Here is a 23,829-nt window from a genome sequence, read left to right as displayed (position 1 = left end):
TCTCTTCCTCAAGAATTCAGCCTTTCTTTATCCTAAAATGAGTAACAAATAAATTGATTAAACTTTTCTTATTGTTTACTCACACTAGAAAGTGAAAATTGAGTAGATTAGAGTACTTTACTTCAAATTGGGGTTAAATTTAAATTAAAAATAGATATTTAAAAATTGAGAAATGGTCAGCCATACAAAGGAGGTTATGGAAAATTTTTCTTAACTTTTGTGAAAAATAAAGTTTATTTTTATGTGATTCTAAAAGAGTAATTCCCACGGTTTGTGCATTCTAAAAGAAATATTTTTATTTACTCCATGTACATATTCACCTATGAATATGCATGGATATCATTGATATTAATTATTGTAATTAATTTCTATGCATAAAAAGATGCATATTGAAAATCTTTTTATTATAAAAGTGTTGTTTTCATTGAATTTAAATTATATGCATGGAAAGATGCATAACGAAATTTTTTTTATTAGAAAAGTGTTATTTTCATTGAATTTAAATTCTATTCATAGAAAGATGCATACTAGAAATTTTTATTATAAAAGTATTGTTTTCATTAAAATTAATTTTATGCATAGAAAGATGCATAAAGGATTCATTTTTCTTTCAAAAGTGTTATTCTCATTAAAATTGATTTTATGCATACAAAGATGCATACAGGATTTATTTTTCTTTCAAAAGTGTTATTTTCAATAAAATTGATTTTATGCCTAGAAAGATGCATAAAAGATTTATTTTTCTTTCAAAAGTGTTATTCTCATTAAAATTAATTTTATGCATAGAAAGATGTATAAAGGATTTATTTTTCTTTCAAAAGTGTTATTCTCATTAAAATTGATTTCATGCATAGAAAGATGCATAAAGGATTTATTTTTCTTTCAAAAGTGTTATTTTCATTAAAATAGATTTTATGCATAGAAAGATGCATAAAGGATTTTTTTTTTCATTCAAAAGTGTTCTTCTCATTAAAATTGATTTTATGCATAGAAAGATGCATAAAGGATTTATTTTTCTTTCAAAAGAGTTATTCTCATTAAAATTGATTTTATGCATAGAAAGATGCATAAAGAATTTATTTTTCTTTCAAAAGTGTTATTCTCATTAAAAATGATTTTATGAATAGAAAGATGCATAAAGGAATATTTTTCTTCCAAAAGTGTTATTTTCATTAAAATTGATTTTATCCATGGAAAGATGCATAAAAGATTTATTTTAATTTCAAAAGTGTTATTGTCTTTAAAATTGATTTTATGCATAGAAAGATGCATAAAGGATTTATTTTTCATTCAAAAGTGTTATTCTTATTAAAATTGATTTTATGCATAGAAAGATGCATAAAGGATTTATTTTTATTTCAAAAGTGTTATTTTCATTAAAATTGATTTTATGCATAGAAAGATGCATAAAAGATTTATTTTCATTCAAAAGTGTTATTCTCATTAAAATCGATATTTTATGCATAGAAAGATGCATAAACGATTTTTTTTTTCTTTCAAAAGTGTTCTTCTCATTAAAATTGATTTTATGCATGGAAATATGCATAAAGGATTTATTTTTCTTTCAAAAGTGTTATTTTCATTAAAATTTAATTTATGCATAGAAAGATGCATAAAGGATTTATTTTTATTTCAAAAGTGTTATTTTCATAAAAATTAATTTTATGCCTTGAAAGATGCATAAAGGATTTAATTTTATTTCAAAAGTGTTATTTTACTTTAAATTAAATTTATGCATAAATAGATGCACAAAAGGATTTTTATAAAAGTGTTAGTCCCACTGAAGTTGATTTTTATGCATAAGTAGATGCGTAAAGAATCTTTACATAAAAAATTAAAGTTCTCTTAAATTCTATGAATAGATGTAATGAGATGTGATGAGAATCAGATAAGTGTGAATGAATGGATGGGTGGTTTTGATGTAAATAGAGGTGATGAGATGTGAGGTGAATAGATGTGATGTGAATCAGATAGATGTGAATGGATGGATGGATGTGATGTGAATAGAGGTGATGAGATGTGAGGTGAATAGATGTGATGAGATGTGATGTGAATCAGATACATGTGAATGGATGGATGGATGTGATGTGAATAGAGGTGATGAGATGTAAGGTGAATAGATGTGATGTTAATCTGATAGATGAAAATGGATAGATGGATGTGATGTGAATAGAGGTGATGAGATGTGAGATGAATAGATGTGATGAGATATGATGTGAATAGATGTGATGAGATATGATGTGAATAGATGTGATGAGATATGATGTGAATCAGATAGATGTGAGTGGATGGATGGATGTGATGTGAATAGAGGTGATGAGATGTGATGTGAATCAGGTAGATGTGAGTGGATGTTATGTGAATCAAATAGATGTGAGTGGATGGATGGATGTGATGTGAATAGAGGTGATGATCTTGCAAGGTAGAGGACAACTCCTTTTCTTAAGATCCAATTTTATTCTGGGGTTCCTTATATTCTGGTCAACCCAACAGAATACTGGGATAAATATCCCTTATATAGAACTCATCATTAAATAACAATTCATTCAGATCATATCATTCATATCGTTAACATGATAATGGTCCATTAGACCGAAAAAATTTCCTTCTGAACATTCCTCCACGGGAATTTCAGTCAAGTAAGTTCTCAATTTGTCATCCCTTAACTTGATCTACTGGTCAAGTGTTAACAGTAGCAATCTGACAGCACAATCTACTAATCTCATAGTGATTTGCTGAACTCATTATCATCATTGCAGTTATGAATATCATCACAGGGACTCGTCCCATTCATCCTCATTGTGGTTTCGCTCAGGTTATTATATTTCAACTAAATTTCAGAAATCATCATTTTCCAATCAGAATCCAAATCAATTCATCAATTCTCAAACAGAATTAAAAATCATATCAACCACATTCGAAATCATCATCTGGATAGCATTAACACTTATAATTTCAAGTCTTAGATTTACTCGTATATACTGTCAGTAAAGAGCTGCAGTTATACTCTCGGTATATACGAGTAGTCACGGCCCTTGGAATTTATAAGGTAAATACCATCATGTCTAGGCCTCAAGCAAGTCAGGGATTCTATATAATTGCGGTACTTCCATCTGAAGACCCAATTACCGATTTACGAATTTTAGTTTGAATATCAAATTGTATGACTTATATCACACAATTACAACCTTTTTGTGTTTCTTGATAAATTTTTGACATATTTGTCTTCTCAGTTGATCTTTATTAGCCAAATGGCTCTGATACCAACTGTGAGATCCCTGTTCCCACCGAGCAACAGTTTCAGGGTACTAGCAGCGGAAGTAGCACTTCTCACGCGGGACAGGGGTCCCACATTCGGGGCCTCGCCCACGGATATCCGGACAAGAAACTAATCCGTCGGTTTATCCAAAATCAAACTCGGAAAAACTTCCCTTACCCGGAAAGCACAGGGCGATTCCTCCATCAGATAACTTTTGCTCTAACGTAATCAAGACCATTTCCGATCAAGCTGATCCGACTGCATCTATAAAGATACTTGGTCAGATCAAGGAAGAAACTTGCACTTGGATCATTGGGATCAACGCTTTTTTCCCCATCAAGAGGCACAGCTATCCATAGAACAATTACTATCCGAGATTTACTTTATCTATCGTAGTAACAGAAATTGAGTCTCGGTTTACGGATCCATCAATCCAGCCTAACCCCATCCGCCCAACCACTGTAGTGATGGGATCCAATTAGGAATTTGGTTAGGTTTTGTCCCGGGTACCAAGGAAAAGAGTTCCCAGGCCCCCTAGCCGGATATTCATGCAAAAATAAAACTAGTCACACCACTTACACACCCAATATGAAATTGCCTTTTTCACAGATTCAATCAGTTTTAAAACAATCCTTTAATGAAACCATAGTATCACTGATCACACTCTTCCAAATTATCCGATTGATTCTTAATTTCCCATCATTCCTTCATCAGAGTATCTATGGCATCATTGGCAACTAGAACGCTCACCACCTGTCCACTCAGGGGCCTTTTCAATAGTTCCTAGCCCATAATACTCGGCAATATAATCACTTATAAAAATCCAGATAGACTCTTGTTGAAGATCAGCAAGATCAACCAACAGATCCATATGAAGAGCCATGGACTCATCCATTGAAGACCAACAAGGTCAATCAACCAGATCCATGCCCGGTTTCACAAAACAACTCTTACTCCTTGTTCCAATATCTTCCTCGACGCACGCGTGGGTATCCTAGGCGACCCAGAGCCCGAGCACCGTATGGTCAGCACCCTCTAGGATCCTTCGCAGGTGACCTAGCGCTTCACTCATAGGCCGCTTCCTTGGTCCCTCATCCACCGTACCGGAAGCTCACCATTTTAATCGAGCCGAGGCTGGTCAAGACCTCGGCCGACCTTGCTACGCGAGACGTCCACCATTGACTCTCCGTCAGCAGTTGCAACTTTATCAGTTAGGTCTCCACCCACGACCTTAATCACAAGACGGTCAAAATGCTTCCCCAGCATTCTTGACATAAAACAGCCATTTACAAACAGTATTTACAAACAGTTTACAAATACAGTTTCTATATAAACTCTCATTTTTCTACATTATCCCTCATCAATCCACATTACTTATTCCACATTCCATTTATATGTGTACTCATCCCATCACATCATTTTCCATCTCATCACTTCAGATTCCTTCACATCACATATCATATATTCACATCCATACATATATCCACATCCACATCCACATTCACATCCATACATCCACATCCACATCCACATCCACATTCACATCCATACATCCACATCTACATCCATGCATCTATTTTCACATCCAAATCTACATGCACATTCACATCCATACATCCACATCTATATGCGTACATTCACATCTACATGCATACATCCACATCCACATTCATACATCTACATCTACATGCATACATCCACATCTCCATGTATACATCCACATCCACATTCACATTCACATCCATAAATCTACATTCACATTCACATCTACATGCATACATCCACCTCCACATTCACATCCATAATCTCACCCTATCACAACCCATATACATCTTATCTCATCACATACATTTCTTACCTCATCCCATACACATCCTATCACTTCTTAACTCATCTTATCACATCCTAACTCATTTCATATGTATCTTATCACATCTTATCACTTCCCATATCTTTTATGCATGCCTCTATGCATGAAATTCAATTATGCTAAAAGTAACACTTTTATAATAAAATATTCATCTCTTATGCATACCTCTATGCATGAAATTCAATTATGCTAAAAGTAACTCTTTTATAATAAAATATTCATCTCTTATGCATACCTCTATGCATGAAATTCAATTATGCTAAAAGTAACCCTTTTATAATAAAATATTCATCTTTTATGCATACCTCTATGCATGAAATTCAATTATGCTAAAAGTAACTCTTTTATAATAAAATATTCATCTCTTATGCATACCTCTATGCATGAAATTCAAATATGCTAAAAGTAACTCTTTTATAATAAAATATTAATCTCTTATGCATACCTCTATGCATGAAATTCAATTATGATAAAAGTCACACTTTTATAATAAAATAATTATCTTTTATGCATACCTCTATGCATGAAATTCAAATATGATAAAAGTAACACTTTTATAATAAAATAATCATCTTTTATGCATACCTCTATGCATGAATTTCAAATATGATAAAAGTAACACTTTTATATTAAAATAATAATCTTTTATGCATAGCTCTATGCATGAAATCTAATTATGATAAAAGTAACACTTTTATGTTAAAATAATAATCTTTTATGCATACCTCTATGCATGAAAATCAATTATGCATAATATAAAAATCAATTTCTCTAGGCTTACAATGAATATCTTTCAATTAACCTAGGATGATAATTCCTAGAATATGGTAGAAAGTCCTCTTTTCATGATTTGAATGAAATTATTTTATGCGTAATTTTTATAAAGATTTTCCCATAGCTCCGCTGCTCCGCTGCTATGACTCATAAATCTCAATTTTTCTAAGGGATAAAGCTTATCATTAAGGAAATAATTAGAATGATCCCTAATTGGATCATTAATCCATAATGGATTGAATCATCAATATTCATGAAATACATAAACTAAAAGTATAGAAAAAAGCGATTAATTTGACCTTAAGTATAGATTAATCTTGGATTAAGGAAAAACTTTATGAAAAGCTTCATTTGGATTGAGAATGGGTCATGAGTATGACCATTTCTTGAGTGAGAGAGAGAAATTACATAAAAACCATTTGAATTAAACATAAATGGAAATTTATGTAACTCTTAACTATCACTAATCAATTAACTTCAATAGCATTCATCAAATTATGTAACTCTTCACTACCATTCATCAATTAACTTCAATAGCATTCAAAAACCATTCCAATTAAGCTTCTCAAGCTTGAGAGGGGTTGAGAAGAGAGAAACCTTGAGAAATTATAGAAAAGATCAAAATTCACCATTTACCTTACAAATTGCTTGATTCTTTGTTCACGGTAGAGGCCCTCAACCAATCAATTGGTTTAGTATGTTGATGGAGCCACCAATGGGGATTGAAGAAAGAGGGAAGCTCCAATTTCTTACAAATTGGATAGAATTTTAGAGAATAGTAAATATTAGCACTCATGTTCTTTTTATAGGAGAGGGAAGCTCTAACCAAAGCTAACTGAATTCTAGAATTTTCCAAATTCAGTTTGGTTGAATTTGGACTAGATTTGGACCTAGTTTGGTTACTTTTTGATTCGGTTTGGTTCCATTTTGATTTGGTTTGGTTCAAGAGAGAGGAGAGATAAAAATATCACATTATTTTAGAGTTTAAAACTCATTCAAGCATGTGAAATATGCACCTCCTTTAAAGAATTCCCCTTCCTTACATATGTGTCAAAATGGAATGATTACACCCAAAATATCTCATATTTTTAATATTGCTCATAGTTTTTTACTAATAAACCTTGTACATTTTCAACTCTTCATCTTATGTGAGCATTTACTCATTTTTGGATACTCAATTTATCTCATTTTTTTGATATTACTCATAGTTTTTTACTAATAAACCTTGTACATATTCAACTCTTCATCTTATGTGAGCATTTACTCATTTTTGGATACTCAATTTATCTCATTTTTTGATATTACTCATAGTTTTTTACTAATAAACCTTGTACATATTCAACTCTTCATCTTATGTGAGCATTTACTCATTTTTGGGTATCTTCTTTTACAAATAGGATTTATCTCCTCCCTACACATGGATTGATGCTATTGGCCCATAGGAACCTTAATTGGACCATAATCCAAAAATTTTTGAAAATCTAGACCCTTAGGCTAAGGTCCTTCATATCCATTTTCAATTAATTCTAATTGCACATTGGAAAGTTCTTTTTGAATTTCTGTTTCAAGGGAACTTATTTTAATAAGATGAGTTATTTTTCTATCCAAAAATATTCATAATCTGAATATTCTCTCTCTAGAATATTTTCTCTCTCTATCCCAAAAAACAGGCAGAGACAAGATCTCTTATATTTCAGAAAACGGAATTGATTATAGGGGAATATGCTGGACATTTTGAGAGGCTGGGGAGGAATCTTACATTCTAGATTTAGTCACTTGTTCAAATCTGTAAGATTCCTCCCTCCGGCTTTTGAGGTGTGTAGGTGTAAGAACCTCCCCTTATGATCTTATAATTATTCCCCTCTCTGAAATAAAAGGAAGATCCTATTTTATCCTATTTTGGCCTAGATCAGAGAGAAAATGTCTAGAGGGAGGTAATTCAAAATTGAGATACTTTTTTATATAAAAATCCTCCTAGTGTGTGAAATGGTTTCCCCTAAAACAGAAATTAAAAAAGAACTTTCCAATGTGCAATTGGAATTAATTAAAAATAGGTATAAAGGACCTTAGCCTAAGGGTCCAGATTTTCTGAAATTTTTGAATTATGCTCCAATTAAGGTTCCTATGGACCAATAAGATTAATCCAAATGTAGGGAGGAGATAAATTGAAGAATAAACACAAATCCCCCAAAAATGAGTAAATGCTCACATAAGATGAAGAGTTGACTAAGGACAAGGTTTATTACTGAAAAAAGATGAGATATTTAGAGAAAATGATGCATTTTTGACACCGCGGTGTGGGGATCTCCCCTCGTCAAGGAGGTGCCTATTTCACATGTGTGGAGGAGTTTTAAACTCATAAATAATGAGATATTTTTATCTCTCCTCTCTCCTGTTTCAACTAGATCCAAAAAGTAAGCTAAACTGACCCAAAAATGGTCAAACATTGACCAAACTGATCTAGAAAATTCTAGAATCAAATTGCTTGGTTAGAGGCTCATTTTTTCTTATAAATAGAAGCCTCCTCCTTTGTAAAAGGTTAATAGTGTTTATGCACTGTTACTCTACTCCTACCCAGAGCCAATTACATTGAATTCACTTCATCATTCAATTGTTTTTGAATAAATCCTCTCCAAAGAAATTGGTGGCCACTCTTGATCCAAACAAGAGTAGAACCCTCAATCCCTCAAGCCAAAGGAAATCTTACAAAACTCCATGTAAGCTAAAATTTCTACTTTTTAATTTTAAATCTATGAATTTTTGATTTCCTTATTTTTTTTATAGTTGATTAAAGTGAATCCTGATGTTATGGCTTGATGAAAAGGCTACCCCCTTCTCTTCCTCAAGAATTCAGCCTTTCTTTATCATAAAATGAGTAACAAATAAATTGATTAAACTTTTCTTATTGTTTACTCACACTAGAAAGTGAAAATTGAGTAGATTAGAGTACTTTACTTCAAATTGGGGTAAAATTTAAATTGAAAATAGATATTTAAAATTTGAGAAATGGTCAGCCATACAAAGGAGGTTATGGAAAATTTTTCTTAACTTTTGTGGAAAACAAAGTTTATTTTTATGTGATTCTAAAAGAGTAATTCCCACGGTTTGTGCATTCTAAAAGAAATATTTTTATTTACTCCATGTACATATTCACCTATGAATATGCATGGATATCATTGATATTAATTATTGTAATTAACTTCTATGCATAAAAAGATGCATATTGGAAATCTTTTTATTATAAAAGTGTTGTTTTCATTGAATTTAAATTATATGCATGGAAAGATGCATAACGAAATTTTTTTTATTAGAAAAGTGTTATTTTCATTGAATTTAAATTCTATTCATAGAAAGATGCATACTGGAAATTTTTATTATAAAAGTATTGTTTTCATTAAAATTAATTTTATGCATAAAAAGATGCATAAAGGATTCATTTTTCTTTCAAAAGTGTTATTCTCATTAAAATTGATTTTATGCATACAAAGATGCATACAGGATTTATTTTTCTTTCAAAAGTGTTATTTTCAATAAAATTGATTTTATGCCTAGAAAGATGCATAAAAGATTTATTTTTCTTTCAAAAGTGTTATTCTCATTAAAATTAATTTTATGCATAGAAAGATGTATAAAGGATTTATTTTTCTTTCAAAAGTGTTATTCTCATTAAAATTGATTTTATGCATAGAAAGATGCATAAAGGATTTATTTTTCATTCAAAAGTGTTATTTTCATTAAAATAGATTTTATGCATAGAAAGATGCATAAAGGATTTTTTTTTCATTCAAAAGTGTTCTTCTCATTAAAATTGATTTTATGCATAAAAGATTTATTTTTCTTTCAAAAGAGTTATTCTCATTAAAATTGATTTTATGCATAGAAAGATGCATAAAGAATTTATTTTTCTTTCAAAAGTGTTATTCTCATTAAAAATGATTTTATGAATAGAAAGATGCATAAAGGATTTATTTTTCTTCCAAAAGTGTTATTTTCATTAAAATTGATTTTATCCATAGAAAGATGCATAAAAGATTTATTTTAATTTCAAAAGTGTTATTGTCTTTAAAATTGACTTTATGCATAGAAAGATGCATAAAGGATTTATTTTTCATTCAAAAGTGTTATTCTTATTAAAATTGATTTTATGCATAGAAAGATGCATAAAGGATTTATTTTTATTTCAAAAGTGTTATTTTCATTAAAATTGATTTTATGCATAGAAAGATGCATAAAAGATTTATTTTCATTCAAAAGTGTTATTCTCATTAAAATCGATATTTTATGCATAGAAAGATGCATAAACGATTTTTCTTTCTTTCAAAAGTGTTCTTCTCATTAAAATTGATTTTATGCATGGAAATATGCATAAAGGATTTATTTTTCTTTCAAAAGTGTTATTTTCATTAAAATTTAATTTATGCATAGAAAGATGCATAAAGGATTTATTTTTATTTTAAAAGTGTTATTTTCATAAAAATTGATTTTATCCTTGAAAGATGCATAAAGGATTTAATTTTATTTCAAAAGTGTTATTTTACTTTAAATTGAATTTATGCATAAATAGATGCACAAAAGGATTTTTATAAAAGTGTTAGTCCCACTGAAGTTGATTTTTATGCATAAGTAGATGCGTAAAGAATCTTTATATAAAAAATTAAAGTTCTCTTAAATTCTATGAATAGATGTAACGAGATGTGATGAGAATCAGATAAGTGTGAATGAATGGATGGGTGGTTTTGATGTAAATAGAGGTGATGAGATGTGAGATGAATAGATGTGATGTGAATCAGATAGATGTGAATGGATGGATGGATGTGATGTGAATAGAGGTGATGAGATGTGAGGTGAATAGATGTGATGAGATGTGATGTGAATCAGATACATGTGAATGGATGGATGGATGTGAATAGAGGTGATGAGATGTAAGGTGATGTGAATGGATGTGATGGATGTGATGTGAATAGAGGTGATGAGATGTAAGGTGAATAGATGTGATGAGATGTGATGTTAATCTGATAGATGAAAATGGATAGATGGATGTGATGTGAAAAGAGGTGATGAGATGTGAGATGAATAGATGTGATGAGATGTGAGATGAATAGATGTGATGAGATATGATGTGAATAGATGTGATGAGATATGATGTGAATTAGATAGATGTGAGTGGATGGATGGATGTGATGTGAATAGAGGTGATATGTGAGGTGAATAGATGTGATGAGATGTTATGTGAATCAGATAGATGTGAGTGGATGGATGGATGTGATGTGAATAGAGGTGATGAGATGTGATGTGAATCAGATAGATGTGAGTGGATGTTATGTGAATCAGATAGATGTGAGTGGATGTTATGTGAATCAGATAGATGTGAGTGGATGGATGGATGTGATGTGAATAGAGGTGATGAGATGTGAGGTGAATAGATGTGATGAGATGTTATGTGAATGAGATAGATGTGAATGGATGGATTGATGTGATGTGAATAGAGGTGATGAGATGTGAGCTGAATAGATGTGATGAGATGTGAAGCAGATAAATGTGAATGGATGGATGGATGTGATGTGAATAGAGCTGAATAGATGTGATGAGAGCTGAATAGAGGTGAATAGAGGTGATGAGATGTGAGGTGAATAGAGCTGAATGGATGGATGTGATGTGAATAGAGCTGAATAGAGGTGATGAGATGTGAGGTGAATATATATGATGAGATGTGATGTGAATCAGATAGATGCAAATGGATGGATGGATGTGATGTGAATAGAGGTGATGAGATGTGAGGTGAATATATGTGATGAGATGTGATGTGAATCAGATAGATGTGGATGGATGGATGGATGTGATGTGAATAGAGGTGATGAGATGTGAGGTGAATAGATGTGATGAGATGTGATGTGAATCAGATAGATGTGAGTGGATGGATGGATGTGATGTGAATAGAGGTGATGGGTGAATAGATGTGATGAGATGTGATGTGAATCAGATAGATGTGAATGGATGGATGGATGTGATGTGAATAGAGGTGATGAGATGTGAGATGAATAGATGTGAGGTGAATAGATGTGAAGTGAAGCAGATAGATGTGAGTGGATGGATGGATGTGATGTGAATAGAGGTGATGAGATGTGAGGTGAATAGATGTGAAGTGAATCAGATAGATATGAGTGGATGGATGGATGTGATGTGAATAGAGGTGATGAGATATGAGGTGAATAGATGTGATGGGATATGAGGTGAATAGATGTGATGAGATGCGATGTGAATTAGATAGATGTGAGTGGATGGATGGATGTGATGTGAATAGAGGTGATGAGATGTGAGGTGAATAGATGTGATGAGATGTGATGTGAATCAGATAGATGTGAATGGATGGATGGATGTGATGTGAATAGAGGTGATGAGATGTGAGGTGAATAGATGTGATGTGAATCAGATAGATGTGAGTGGATGGATGGATGTGATGTGAATAGAGGTGATGAGATGTGAGGTGAATAGATGTAATGAGATGTGATGTGAATCAGATAGATGTGAATGGATGGATGGTTGTGATGTGAATAGAGGTGATGTGATGCCAAGTGAATAGATGTTATGATATGTGATGAGAATTAGATAGATGTGAATGGATGGATGGATGTAATGTGAATAGAGGTGATGAGATGTGAGGTGAATAGATGTGATGAGATGTGATGTGAATCAAATAGATGTGAATGGATGGATGGATTTGATGGGAATAGAGGTGATGATATGTGAGGTTAATAGATGTAACGAGATGTGATGAGAATTAGATAAGTGTGAATGAATGGATGGGTGGTTGTGATGTGAATAGAGGTGATGAGATGTGAGGTGAGTAGATTTGATCTGAATCAATAGATGTGAATGAATGGATGAGATGTGATGGCATGTGAATGATATGGGATGTGAGATCCCATTGCCCCCTCTGCGCACCGATTCCCGTATGGTAGCAGCGAAAGTAGCTTTCTCTTGCGTGGGGCAGGGTTTCTCACTCGAGGCCTCGCCCTCGAATGTCCGAGCACACGAGACTAAGCTGGTGGTCATTCCAAAAACCGAAACCGGGGAAATTTTCCCTGCCCAAAAAACGGGGACGATTCCACCATTTTTTTTTCTTAATAAATTTCTCTAACAAGGTCAAGATACTAAACTAACCTTCATCTGATTAAATCAGATGGAAGGAAAACTATACAGACTTAACTTGAAGGAATCAACACTTTTTTCCTAATTGAATCAGGCACAGCTGTTGATCTATTCATCAGAGAAGTCTTCAGGCTTTTAATTAACTACTTGAGTTCTAAGCGTATTCCTATTGATCAATTTTATTATTAAAACTCTAGTGATTCTAGCCTAACCCCATCCGGCTCATGGGTTAGCCACGGCCCAACCACTGGAGTTGGTAGAACCAGACAAGTACTCACCCACCCATAATTGAATGCCTTTCTTAACTTTTGCTTTAGAATACAGATACGCACACACTTCTCTTTAAACTTTAACTTTTAAAACAATCCATTGACTTACAGATGTCATAACTCAAAATTTCCATTCAATCCTTGTCTCTCACAAAATAGAATCACTCTGGACTCTCAGTTGAGACCAACAGGTTAGCAACGAGATCCAGTAATAGATTACAATAATTTTCTCATCTCATACATATATATATCTTCCACTGCATACGCATGGGTGCCCTAAGCACCTCGAGCCCGTGCATCACCTAGTCAGAACCCTCTAGGATCCTCCTTAGGTGTCCTGGCACTTCACTCAGGGACCGCTTCGTCAGCCCTCGCCCATCGTACTGGAAGGACACTATTTTTCACCATACCCAGGCGGGTCAAGACCTGGGCAGGTTTTTGCCATGTGAGCCATGCTTTGAGCACTCCCCGCCAACTGTTGCAATTGAACTTCCCTTAGAAAAACACATATACCAAATGCTCCCTCCAGCATTTTGGTGTAAGAGAGTCCTTTAAGAAAAGAGGGTTTCTATGCAAGTTTTCAGTTTTGATTTTCTTTTGAATACAATGAGTATATCTTAATTCCGTATCCCAAGACTTCTAGATCACAGGTTTGGATTCCCAAGCAGAATTCCTCGAATTCTGTAATCTTGATCCTCAGATCAAAATCAAAGGTCTCAATTTAATTTCAGTTTCAGTGGGTGATTTGATTGAATTGTCCTGAACTGGTCACATCATCTTTTCTTGAAACTCACGAAAGAGATTAAGTTGTGGTCATAGTCTGATTCAGGGTTCGAGTCTAGAAAGGTTCTCCCTGAACTATCTTTCTCGAAGGGTAATATTTCAATTACTACTTTACTAAATTTCATTGATTGAGTATTCTGCTTAACTGAATTCAAAACTAAACATGTATTCCTATGCGGAATAAATTAATCATTTATCTAAAATTTCGACTTCGATAGATGTTTTAAATTTTCTCATTACCATCCTAGACAATATGACACAGTAGAATTTTCCTTCACAGAGTATTTACTTATTCATTTACCAATATTGATGGGATTTAAACAAAGATTAAAGAGAACTCTCATTTTGATATATATAAAAAAATCTGCATGCATCTATTTATGCATCTATTGATTTTATGCCTAGAAAGATGCATAAAAGATTTATTTTTCTTTCAAAAGTGTTATTCTCATTAAAATTAATTTTATGCATAGAAAGATGTATAAAGGATTTATTTTTCTTTCAAAAGTGTTATTCTCATTAAAATTGATTTTATGCATAGAAAGATGCATAAAGGATTTATTTTTCATTCAAAAGTGTTATTTTCATTAAAATAGATTTTATGCATAGAAAGATGCATAAAGGATTTTTTTTTCATTCAAAAGTGTTCTTCTCATTAAAATTGATTTTATGCATAGAAAGATGCATAAAAGATTTATTTTTCGTTCAAAAGAGTTATTCTCATTAAAATTGATTTTATGCATAGAAAGATGCATAAAGAATTTATTTTTCTTTCAAAAGTGTTATTCTCATTAAAAATGATTTTATGAATAGAAAGATGCATAAAGGATTTATTTTTCTTCCAAAAGTGTTATTTTCATTAAAATTGATTTTATCCATAGAAAGATGCATAAAAGATTTATTTTAATTTCAAAAGTGTTATTGTCTTTAAAATTGACTTTATGCATAGAAAGATGCATAAAGGATTTATTTTTCATTCAAAAGTGTTATTCTTATTAAAATTGATTTTATGCATAGAAAGATGCATAAAGGATTTATTTTTATTTCAAAAGTGTTATTTTCATTAAAATTGATTTTATGCATAGAAAGATGCATAAAAGATTTATTTTCATTCAAAAGTGTTATTCTCATTAAAATCGATATTTTATGCATAGAAAGATGCATAAACGATTTTTCTTTCTTTCAAAAGTGTTCTTCTCATTAAAATTGATTTTATGCATGGAAATATGCATAAAGGATTTATTTTTCTTTCAAAAGTGTTATTTTCATTAAAATTTAATTTATGCATAGAAAGATGCATAAAGGATTTATTTTTATTTCAAAAGTGTTATTTTCATAAAAATTGATTTTATCCTTGAAAGATGCATAAAGGATTTAATTTTATTTCAAAAGTGTTATTTTACTTTAAATTGAATTTATGCATAAATAGATGCACAAAAGGATTTTTATAAAAGTGTTAGTCCCACTGAAGTTGATTTTTATGCATAAGTAGATGCGTAAAGAATCTTTATATAAAAAATTAAAGTTCTCTTAAATTCTATGAATAGATGTAACGAGATGTGATGAGAATCAGATAAGTGTGAATGAATGGATGGGTGGTTTTGATGTAAATAGAGGTGATGAGATGTGAGGTGAATAGATGTGATGTGAATCAGATAGATGTGAATGGATGGATGGATGTGATGTGAATAGAGGTGATGAGATGTGAGGTGAATAGATGTGATGAGATGTGATGTGAATCAGATACATGTGAATGGATGGATGGATGTGAATAGAGGTGATGAGATGTAAGGTGATGTGAATGGATGTGATGGATGTGATGTGAATAGAGGTGATGAGATGTAAGGTGAATAGATGTGATGAGATGTGATGTTAATCTCATAGATGAAAATTATGGATAGATGGATTTGATGTGAAAAGAGGTGATGAGATGTGAGATGAATAGATGTGATGAGATGTGAGATGAATAGATGTGATGAGATATGATGTGAATAGATGTGATGAGATATGATGTGAATTAGATAGATGTGAGTGGATGGATGGATGTGATGTGAATAGAGGTGATATGTGAGGTGAATAGATGTGATGAGATGTTATGTGAATCAGATAGATGTGAGTGGATGGATGGATGTGATGTGAATAGAGGTGATGAGATGTGATGTGAATCAGATAGATGTGAGTGGATGTTATGTGAATCAGATAGATGTGAGTGGATGTTATGTGAATCAGATAGATGTGAGTGGATGGATGGATGTGATGTGAATAGAGGTGATGAGATGTGAGGTGAATAGATGTGATGAGATGTTATGTGAATGAGATAGATGTGAATGGATGGATTGATGTGATGTGAATAGAGGTGATGAGATGTGAGCTGAATAGATGTGATGAGATGTGAAGCAGATAAATGTGAATGGATGGATGGATGTGATGTGAATAGAGCTGAATAGATGTGATGAGAGCTCAATAGAGGTGAATAGAGGTGATGAGATGTGAAGTGAATAGAGCTGAATGGATGGATGTGATGTGAATAGAGCTGAATAGAGGTGATGAGATGTGAGGTGAATATATATGATGAGATGTGATGTGAATCAGATAGATGCAAATGGATGGATGGATGTGATGTGAATAGAGGTGATGAGATGTGAGGTGAATATATGTGATGAGATGTGATGTGAATCAGATAGATGTGGATGGATGGATGGATGTGATGTGAATAGAGGTGATGACATGTGAGGTGAATAGATGTGATGAGATGTGATGTGAATCAGATAGATGTGAGTGGATGGATGGATGTGATGTGAATAGAGGTGATGGGTGAATAGATGTGATGAGATGTGATGTGAATCAGATAGATGTGAATGGATGGATGGATGTGATGTGAATAGAGGTGATGAGATGTGAGGTGAATAGATGTGAGGTGAATAGATGTGAAGTGAATCAGATAGATGTGAGTGGATGGATGGATGTGATGTGAATAGAGGTGATGAGATGTGAGGTGAATAGATGTGAAGTGAATCAGATAGATATGAGTGGATGGATGGATGTGATGTGAATAGAGGTGATGAGATATGAGGTGAATAGATGTGATGGGATATGAGGTGAATAGATGTGATGAGATGCGATGTGAATTAGATAGATGTGAGTGGATGGATGGATGTGATGTGAATAGAGGTGATGAGATGTGAGGTGAATAGATGTGATGAGATGTGATGTGAATCAGATAGATGTGAATGGATGGATGGATGTGATGTGAATAGAGGTGATGAGATGTGAGGTGAATAGATGTGATGTGAATCAGATAGATGTGAGTGGATGGATGGATGTGATGTGAATAGAGGTGATGAGATGTGAGGTGAATAGATGTAATGAGATGTGATGTGAATCAGATAGATGTGAATGGATGGATGGTTGTGATGTGAATAGAGGTGATGTGATGCCAAGTGAATAGATGTTATGATATGTGATGAGAATTAGATAGATGTGAATGGATGGATGGATGTAATGTGAATAGAGGTGATGAGATGTGAGGTGAATAGATGTGATGAGATGTGATGTGAATCAAATAGATGTGAATGGATGGATGGATTTGATGGGAATAGAGGTGATGATATGTGAGGTTAATAGATGTAACGAGATGTGATGAGAATTAGATAAGTGTGAATGAATGGATGGGTGGTTGTGATGTGAATAGAGGTGATGAGATGTGAGGTGAGTAGATTTGATCTGAATCAATAGATGTGAATGAATGGATGAGATGTGATGGCATGTGAATGATATGGGATGTGAGATCCCATTGCCCCCTCTGCGCACCGGGTTCCCGTATGGTAGCAGCGAAAGTAGCTTTCTCTTGCGTGGGGCAGGGTTTCTCACTCGAGGCCTCGCCCTCGAATTGTCCGAGCACACGAGACTAAGCTGGTGGTCATTCCAAAAACCGAAACCGGGGAAATTTTCCCTGCCCAGAAAACGGGGACGATTCCACCATTTTTTTTTCTTAACAAATTTCTCTAACAAGGTCAAGATACTAAACTAACCTTCATCTGATTAAATCAGATGGAAGGAAAACTATACAGACTTAACTTGAAGGAATCAACACTTTTTTCCTAATTGAATCAGGCACAGCTGTTGATCTATTCATCAGAGAAGTCTTCAGGCTTTTAATTAACTACTTGAGTTCTAAGCGTATTCCTATTGATCAATTTTATTATTAAAACTCTAGTGATTCCAGCCTAACCCCATCCGGCTCATGGGTTAGCCACGGCCCAACCACTGGAGTTGGTAGAACCAGACAAGTACTCACCCACCCATAATTGAATGCCTTTCTTAACTTTTGCTTTAGAATACAGATACGCACACACTTCTCTTTAAACTTTAACTTTTAAAACAATCCATTGACTTACAGATGTCATAACTCAAAATTTCCATTCAATCCTTGTCTCTCACAAAATAGAATCACTCTGGACTCTCAGTTGAGACCAACAGGTTAGCAACGAGATCCAGTAATAGATTACAATAATTTTCTCATCTCATACATATATATATCTTCCAGTGCATACGCATGGGTTCCCTAAGCACCTCGAGCCCGTGCATCACCTAGTCAGAACCCTCTAGGATCCTCCTTAGGTGTCCTGGCACTTCACTCAGGGACCGCTTCGTCGGCCCTCGCCCATCGTACTGGAAGGACACTATTTTTCACCATACCCAGGCTGGTCAAGACCTGGGCAGGTTTTTGCCATGTGAGCCATGCTTTGAGCACTCCCCGCCAACTGTTGCAATTGAACTTCCCTTAGAAAAACACATATACCAAATGCTCCCTCCAGCATTTTGGTGTAAGAGAGTCCTTTAAGAAAAGAGGGTTTCTATGCAAGTTTTCAGTTTTGATTTTCTTTTGAATACAATGAGTATATCTTAATTCCGTATCCCAAGACTTCTAGATCACAGGTTTGGATTCCCAAGCAGAATTCCTCGAATTCTGTAATCTTGATCCTCAGATCAAAATCAAAGGTCTCAATTTAATTTCAGTTTCAGTGGGTGATTTGATTGAATTGTCCTGAACTGGTCACATCATCTTTTCTTGAAACTCACGAAAGAGATTAAGTTGTGGTCATAGTCTGATTCACGGTTCGAGTCTAGAAAGGTTCTCCCTGAACTATCTTTCTCGAAGGGTAATATTTCAATTACTACTTTACTAAATTTCATTGATTGAGTATTCTGCTTAACTGAATTCAAAACTAAACATGTATTCCTATGCGGAATAAATTAATCATTTATCTAAAATTTCGACTTCGATAGATGTTTTAAATTTTCTCATTACCATCCTAGACAATATGAAACAGTAGAATTTTCCTTCACAGAGTATTTACTTATTCATTTACCAATATTGATGGGATTGAAACAAAGATTAAAGAGAACTCTCATTTTGATATATATAAAAAAATCTGCATGCATCTATTTATGCATCTATTGATTTTATGCCTAGAAAGATGCATAAAAGATTTATTTTTCTTTCAAAAGTGTTATTCTCATTAAAATTAATTTTATGCATAGAAAGATGTATAAAGGATTTATTTTTCTTTCAAAAGTGTTATTCTCATTAAAATTGATTTTATGCATAGAAAGATGCATAAAGGATTTATTTTTCATTCAAAAGTGTTATTTTCATTAAAATAGATTTTATGCATAGAAAGATGCATAAAGGATTTTTTTTTCATTCAAAAGTGTTCTTCTCATTAAAATTGATTTTATGCATAGAAAGATGCATAAAAGATTTATTTTTCTTTCAAAAGAGTTATTCTCATTAAAATTGATTTTATGCATAGAAAGATGCATAAAGAATTTATTTTTCTTTCAAAAGTGTTATTCTCATTAAAAATGATTTTATGAATAGAAAGATGCATAAAGGATTTATTTTTCTTCCAAAAGTGTTATTTTCATTAAAATTGATTTTATCCATAGAAAGATGCATAAAAGATTTATTTTAATTTCAAAAGTGTTATTGTCTTTAAAATTGACTTTATGCATAGAAAGATGCATAAAGGATTTATTTTTCATTCAAAAGTGTTATTCTTATTAAAATTGATTTTATGCATAGAAAGATGCATAAAGGATTTATTTTTATTTCAAAAGTGTTATTTTCATTAAAATTGATTTTATGCATAGAAAGATGCATAAAAGATTTATTTTCATTCAAAAGTGTTATTCTCATTAAAATCGATATTTTATGCATAGAAAGATGCATAAACGATTTTTCTTTCTTTCAAAAGTGTTCTTCTCATTAAAATTGATTTTATGTATGGAAATATGCATAAAGGATTTATTTTTCTTTCAAAAGTGTTATTTTCATTAAAATTTAATTTATGCATAGAAAGATGCATAAAGGATTTATTTTTATTTCAAAAGTGTTATTTTCATAAAAATTGATTTTATCCTTGAAAGATGCATAAAGGATTTAATTTTATTTCAAAAGTGTTATTTTACTTTAAATTGAATTTATGCATAAATAGATGCACAAAAGGATTTTTATAAAAGTGTTAGTCCCACTGAAGTTGATTTTTATGCATTTAGTTATGAAAAAAATAAATATTGATGAAAGTAACACTTTTGTAATGAAAAAAATTCTTTTATGCATCTATTTATGCATAAAAATCAATATTGATGAAAGTACCACTTTCATAATAAAAAAATCTTTTATGCATCTATTTATGCATAAAAATCAATATTGATGAAAGTAACACTTTTATAATAAAAACATTCTTTTATGTATCTATTTATGCATAAAAATCAATATTGATGAAAGTAACACTTTTATAATTAAAAAAAATTCTTTTATACATAAAAATCAATATTGATGAAAGTAACACTTTCATAATAAAAAATTCTTTTATGCATCTATTTATGCATAAAAATCAATATTGATAAAAGTAACACTTTTATAATAATAAAAATTCTTTTATGCATCAATTTATTCATAAAAATCAATATTGATGAAAGTAACACTTTTATAATAAAAAACTTCTTTTATACATCTATTTATGCATAAAAATCAATATTGATGAAAGTGACACTTTTAATTAAAAAAATTCTTTTATGCATCTATTTATGCATTAAATCAATATTGGTGAAAGTAACACTTTTATAATAATAAAAAATATCCAATATGTATCTTTCCATGCATGGAGTTTAAATCTAATGAAAAACACTCTAACCAATATGCATCTTTCTATGCATAGAATTTAATTTTAATGAAAATAATAATTTTATAATAAAAATATTTCTACTATGTATTTTTCTATGCTTAGAACAAAAATAACACTTTTAGAATACACAAATGGCGGGGATTACTCTTTTTGAATAATAAAAGATAAAACTTATTTCACAAAATTTAAGAAAAATTTGCCCCCATAACCTCCTTTGTATAGCTGACCATTTTTCAAATTTTTCTATCCTTAAGTCACTTAAAAATTATCCCCAAATGGTTTAAAACATTCTAAACTAATCAAATTCCTATCCTTAAGTCACTTAAATTTTATCCCCGAATGGTTACTTATCTAGGATAAAGAAAGGCTGAATTTGAGAATGAGAGAGGGGGAAAGCCTTTCCAACAAGGCAAAGCATCATTTTACATTTCAAGAAAACAAAAAGTAGAAAACCATTTAAAAAAAAGAATAAAGAAAAAGTAGAATTTCTAGCTTACATGAATTTGTGAGAGCTTTCCTTTGGCTTGATGGTTTGAGGGATCTACTCTTGTTTGCAATAAGAGTGGCCACCAATTCTTTAGAACAGGGAATGGCCAAAAACTAATGAGTTATTAAGAAATTCACACTTTTTGGCTCTGGGGAGGAGTAGAGTAACAATGCATAAAACACTATTAAGTTCTACAAAGGGGGAGGCTTCTATTTATAGGAAAAAGTGAGGTTCTAACCAAGCAAACTGATTCTAGAATTTTCCAGATCAATTTGGTCAAATTTTGACCATTTTTGGGTCAGTTTAGCTTACTTTTTGGAACTAGACTAAAATTAAGAGAGGAAAGATGAAATATCTCAATATTTGAGAATTTAAAACTCCACCGCACATGTGAAATAGGCGCCTCCTTCATGAGAGGGAATCCCCACTCTGAGGTGTCAAAAAATCAATTTTTTAGTATTTCCTTTAGTCCTTAGTCCACTTTTCATCTTATATGAGTATTTACTCATTTTTGGGAGGATTTTCTTTATTTCTTCTATTTATCTCCTCCCTACATTTGGATGAATCTGATTGGCCCCTCATCCAAAATATCCGATTGAATCCTAATTTCTAATTTTTCCTTCGTCGGTGTACCTATTGGCATCATTGGCAACCAGAATGCTCACCACGTGTGGGGGCTTTTCGATAGTTCCTAGCTCATAGTAACCGGTAATATTTTCACTTATAAAATTCAAAATGGAATCTCTGTTGAAGATCAAAAAGATCAACCAACAAATCCATATAAAAGAACCATGGACTCATCCGTTGAGGACCAGGAGGGTTAATTAACCAGATCCATGCCCGAATTAAGAAAACAACTCTTACTCCTTGTTCCAATATTTTCCCCCCGATGCACGTGTGGGTATCTTCAGGGACCTAAAGCCCGAGCACCGTATGGTCATCACCCTCTAGGATCCTTTGCAGGTCACCTAGCGCTTCACTCATAGGCCGCTTCCTTGGTCCCTCATCCACCGTACCAGAAGCTCACCATTTAAATCAAACCGAGGCTGGTCAAGACCTCGGCTGACCTTGCTACGCGAGACATCGTCCATTGACTCTCCGTCAGCTGTTGCAACTTTATCAGATTAGGTCTCCACGACCTCATTCAGAAGATGGTCAAAATGCTTCCCCAGCATTCTTGACATAAAACAGTCATTTAAAAATAGGTCATAAATACAGTTTCTATAACAAACTCTTGTCTTTCCACATTGTTCCACATCAATCCACATTATTTAAATCACATCCATTTCATATGTATTCTCATTCTCATCCAATTACATCCATTTCATATGGATATTTCCATTCTCATCCAATTACATCCATTTCATATGGATTTTCCCATTCTCATCCAATTACATCCATTTCATATGGATTTTCCCATTCTCATCCAATCACATCCATTTCATATGGATTTTCCCATTCTCATCCAATCACATCATTTTCATATGGATTTTTCCATTCTCATCCAATCACATCATTTTCATCTCATCCATTCATCACTACCCCGATCCACATCACATCACATCACATTCCTTTTACCTCACATCTCATATCATTTACATTTATCCCGATTCACACAACATCACATCTCATTTATTCCCATCCCGATTCACATCACATTCACTCATATCCATCACATTCATTCTCATAACCTTCCCATCACATACATAACATCACATCACATCTATCCACATCATATCTAATTCATAACATCACATCACATACACATACATCACATCACATCTATCCACATCATATCTAATTCATAACATCACATCACATACACATACATCACATCACATCTATCCACATCATATCTCATTCATACACATCTCATCTCATCTATCCACATCATATCTCATTCATAACCTTCCCATCACATACATAACATCACATCACATCTATCCACATCATATCTCATTCATACACATCTCATCTCATTCATCCAGATCCATCCAATCGTTCACCTGTACGACTGCCCACATCTATTCATGCATTTATATCTA

The sequence above is a fragment of the Cibotium barometz genome, chromosome 25 (assembly GCF_041138505.1).
Source record: "Cibotium barometz isolate CiBa-2024 chromosome 25, ASM4113850v1, whole genome shotgun sequence".
Taxonomy (NCBI): Eukaryota; Viridiplantae; Streptophyta; class Polypodiopsida; order Cyatheales; family Cibotiaceae; genus Cibotium; species Cibotium barometz.
The sequence above is the reverse complement of the archived record's forward strand: the minus strand, read 5'-3'. Positions refer to the sequence as shown.